This window comes from Mesocricetus auratus, unplaced genomic scaffold, assembly GCF_017639785.1.
Source record: "Mesocricetus auratus isolate SY011 unplaced genomic scaffold, BCM_Maur_2.0 Super-Scaffold_100007, whole genome shotgun sequence".
NCBI classification, from domain to species: Eukaryota; Metazoa; Chordata; class Mammalia; order Rodentia; family Cricetidae; genus Mesocricetus; species Mesocricetus auratus.
In genome coordinates, this window is record NW_024429191.1 from 13,194,956 (window position 1) to 13,199,386 (window position 4,431).

Sequence of the window (4,431 nt, forward strand, 5' to 3'; positions counted from 1 at the left end):
CAGGTAGTGGTGGAACACACCTTTAATCTCAGGACTCAGTAGACAAGCACATGGATCTCTCTGAGTCCAAGGCCACCCTGACCTACACAAAAGTAAAAAGTAACAGAGCTCACACCTTTGATCCCAGCTCTTAGGGAGGTGGAGACAGGAGAGATACGGCTGGGTGGAGAGAGGAACATAAAGCAGGAGGAAAAAGGAACTCAGAGCTTTTGCCTCTGAGAATCTGTGGATGAAGCATTGCACTCTGAGGATCTGTGGAGACAGACCAGCCCTTTCAGCCTGAGGGAGAGGTAAGAGCTAGTGGCTGACTGCTTTGCTTCTCTGATCCTCAACTTGAAACTTGAGCCCCAATGTCAGTCTCTGGGTCTTTTATTATTCATGCTACACTTTTGTCCTTAAAGTTGTATTTGGCCAGAGCGTTTTATCACAGCCACAGAAATGGGACTAGAGCTAGAACACACACACACAGACTTTTAAAATGTTCCTTTCTTGATGCAGATCTGCTACTGCGTGGTGTTGTCTTCCTGTAGTGCTGGGTTCCACTTGTCAGTTTTTTATAAAGATTTTTGGGTTGCGCTCATGAGAGATAGTGGTCAGTGACAGTCTTAGAATAGTTTGTAGATTTGAATGTCAGGATTATGCAGACTTTATCAAACTAGAGTTTGTGAAAGATAGCTTTTCTTTAAATGACTGTCAGTGTACACACGACAGTGCCTGTGTGAATTGAAGGGCTTTAACAGGATTAAATCTTTTCATGTACATATAAGGAAATTAGATATTCTACTTCATTCTGCAGAAGTTTGGGTAACTTTTTGAAAAAGAATTGTTCAGTTTCATCTCTGGGGATGTGAAGTGTATTTTTACAAAGATTTTCAAAATATTATTTCATTAGCGTTTGTGTGTAGTGAACGTTTTCCTCTGTCTTGCTTGGTCCCACTGGACCAGTTTCTCTCCCGCCCACCGGGTCCCCGCAGTCACATGAATTAATACTCTAAGACTTAATATTAAAGTATAGTTGTCTGGCCAATAGCTCAGGCTTCTTACTGGTTAGCTCTTCCTATAAACCAATCAGTTTCTATTCATCTGGGCATTGCCGCGAGTCTATGGCTTACTGGTGATGCTCCAATATGTTACTCCTTCAGTGACTACATGGTGTCTCCTTGACTCGCCTTCCTCCTCTCTGCATCTTTGCTTGGATTTCCTGCCTAGCTATATTTTTCCTGGCCATTGGCTGAAACCGCTTTATTCATCCGCCAATAAAAGCAAAGCATATTCTCAGCATATGGAAGGACATCTCACATCATTTATTTATTTTTTGAAACAGTGTCTCTAGTAGTCTAAATTGGCCTTAAACTCCCTATATAGCCAAGGAAGACCTTGAATCCCAATCCTGCCTCCACGTCTGAAGTTCTGGAATTGCCATGTGCCACTGCATTGGGTCTGTATGTTGCTGGGAATCAAACTTCAGGGTTTATACAAATTAGGCAAGCACTCTGTTGCTGAACCGCATACCCAGCCATTATTGTACTCTTAATGTATCTAGGATTTACAGACACATATTATTTTACTTCTGACTTGGTGTTTGTTTGTTTTTTGAGACAGGGTTTCTCTGTGCAACAGCCCTGGCTGTCTTGGAACTCGATTTGTAGACCAGGCTGGCCTTGAACTCACAGAGATCCCTTGTCTCTTGTCTCCCAAGTGCTGGGATTAAAGGTGTGCACCACCATCCCAGCTTGGACTAGGTGTGTGTGTGTGTGTGTGTGTGTGTGTGTGTGTGTGTGTGTGTGTGTGTTCAGGTGCATGAATACATCTGCGCATGTGTGGAGAGTAGATGACAACTTTGACTGTTGGTTCTTGTTTCCACCTTGTTTGAGAGCCTGTCTTTGTTTTGCACTGTGTGCACCAGGCTAGATGACCCTGAGCTACCAGGGATTCTCCTGTCTCCACCTACCATCTCACCATCAGAGCACCAGGGTTGTAGCACAGGCTACCCAACACTTGAGCAGCCAATGTTTGCCCACTGAACCATTTCCCCAGTCTCTGGTCTTGTTAATTTGTATTTTCTCTCTCTTTCCTTGGCTATCAGACTTAATCAGACCAAAGGACAGACTGTTGATTAGTCGATGTTTTTCATCACTGGCTTCTTATCTCACTGAACTCTGCCCTTATTTTTTAACCTCCTATGTGTTTTCCATTTTAGTTAGCTCAGCTTCCTTTAGCATTTTAAGGCAGAAACTTAGATGTTCATCTGTAAACGTTTCCTCCTTTCCACATACTTTTAATCTCTTCATTTTCCTGTAAGTGGTGTTTCAACTAAGTCATATAGTTTTTGGTTTTCTTGCTTTTGAGATTGGATCTCATTATGGCCTTGAACTCACTGTATAGCCCAGGCTAGCTTTGAGCTTTGATCCTCCTAACTGTAATACAGTATGTGCCACATACCCAGAAAATATTATTAAAAATTTGGTATGATGTATTTTGCTAATATCAAAAATTACTAAATGTAATTGGATTTATCTTATATTTCTTCCTTATATATAACACGTTGCATGTGCGTTGTTTAATTTCCAAATGTATTGTTATCTATCTCTAGTTTAATTCCACTGAAATGTTTGGAGATTTTCTGAATGTGTTATCATCTATCCCTAGTTTAATTCCACTGACATCAGAAAATATATCACATCTTTGAAAATCCATTGATGTGTTTTATGGGCCTGCCTTGTATGTACTATTTATTCTACAGTAGTTGAGTGCGGAGTTCTATGAATGCCTATCAGGATAGTGTCCTTAATACTCTGGTTTGTCCTAGAGTCTTGGGATTTATGTTGATTGTATCAGTTACTAAAAGAAAGATGTTGCCGGGCGTTGGTGGCACATGCCTTTAATCCCAGCACTTGGGAGGCAGAGGCAGGCAGATCTCTGTGAGTTTGAGGCTAGCCTGGTCTACAGAGCGAGTTCCAGGACAGCCTCCAAAACAATACAGAGAACCCCTGTCTCCAAAAGCCAAAAAAAAAGATGTTAAAATGCCTGATAGGATTTGAATCCATTTCTCCTGTTAGTTCTGTGTTTCGAAGGACTGTTAATTTGGACAGGCTCACAACACTTGTAATTCGGAGTCTTCTTGATGAAACGATTCTTGATCACCTGGGGCAGGCAGTCTGACACAGGGTCTCTTTACATAGTCCTAGCTGGCCTGGAACTCACTATGTAGACCAGGCTGGCCCCAAACTCACAGAGATCTGCCTGCCTCTAACTCTTGAGGACTGAAATTAAAGATGTGTACCACCATACCCAGATTTTGGTCAGTTTCAGTGGCCCTGTTGATCTTCTTTACAGAGTCTATAGTACCTGGACTTAAAGCAAGCACAATTTTTAGCTCCACTCTCTGTATCTATATCTTTTCTCATCCATTTTCTTTCCAGCTGTCCATATGTTCATAACTAGAGTTTCTCACAGGCAACATATAGATGCCCCTTGTTTCCCACATAACTAGTGATTGCTGTCTCTTGACTGAGGTGAGTTTAGACTATGAACATACAAGTGAATATTGGTGCGGCCAGCTTTTGGCCTGTTTTTTCCTTTAAACTTGCTCTGTTTTTGTATCTTTCCATTTTTTATACTAGTGAGTGCTTTTTAGTGTCTCATTTGAATTCATCCATTTTAGCTATATCTTTATATTCTGTAAAGTTGTTGCCTTAGACATTGTACATCTTTGACCGATCAGAGATGTCTCAGAGTTTGCACTGTGCAACTTCATGGGCAAAACATCACTGCAGGAGTATTTTCCTTAAATTTCCATATTAAAAAATAAAGTGGGAAAATTACAAAAATTATAGTCTTTTGTGTTTACTCACATACTTATTGTTCTCTTTCATTTGTGTAGGCCCGGATTTTCATCTGATGTCTCTCCTTTTCACCTGAGAGAATTAAGATAATCATCTCTTGTGCCTCAAGAAATCATTATCAGCTGGGTGGTGGTGCAAGCCTTTAATCCCAGCTCTCGGGAGGCAGAGGCCAGTGGATCTCTGTGAGTTTGAGGACAGCCTGGTTTACAGAGCGAGTTCCAGGACACCTGATTTACAAAGGGAAACCCTGTCTCAAAAAAGAAGAAAAGAAAAAGAAAAAGAAAGAAATAATCGTCCACATTTTATTATCCTAGAAATTCTATTGCTTTTACTAAATATATTTGTTACATTCATTTATTTGTGTGTGTAGTGTGTGTGTGTGTGTGTGCATGTGCACACATTTCAAAGGTAACAGAACAACATGCAAGAATTAGTTCTCTCCTTTCATTGTGTGGCTTTTGCCAAACTCAGGTCATCAGGTTTGGCAGAAAGCATGCTTACCCACTGAGCCATCTTGCTGGCCCTCTACTGCCTTCATAAAAAAATATTTTATTTTTTTAACTGTGTGTGTGTGTTTATGCTTGTG

General features: G+C 40.8%; 1 long non-coding RNA gene across 1 annotated transcript; it reads left to right on the forward strand.

The window, feature by feature from the left end:
• The first annotated feature begins 229 nt into the window (after positions 1 to 229).
• On the forward strand, positions 230 to 4,198 carry LOC121141119. Its single transcript, XR_005878027.1, has 2 exons — positions 230 to 290; positions 3,884 to 4,198. It is a non-coding gene; the product is annotated as an uncharacterized LOC121141119 (long non-coding RNA).
• The last annotated feature ends 233 nt before the right edge of the window (positions 4,199 to 4,431 follow it).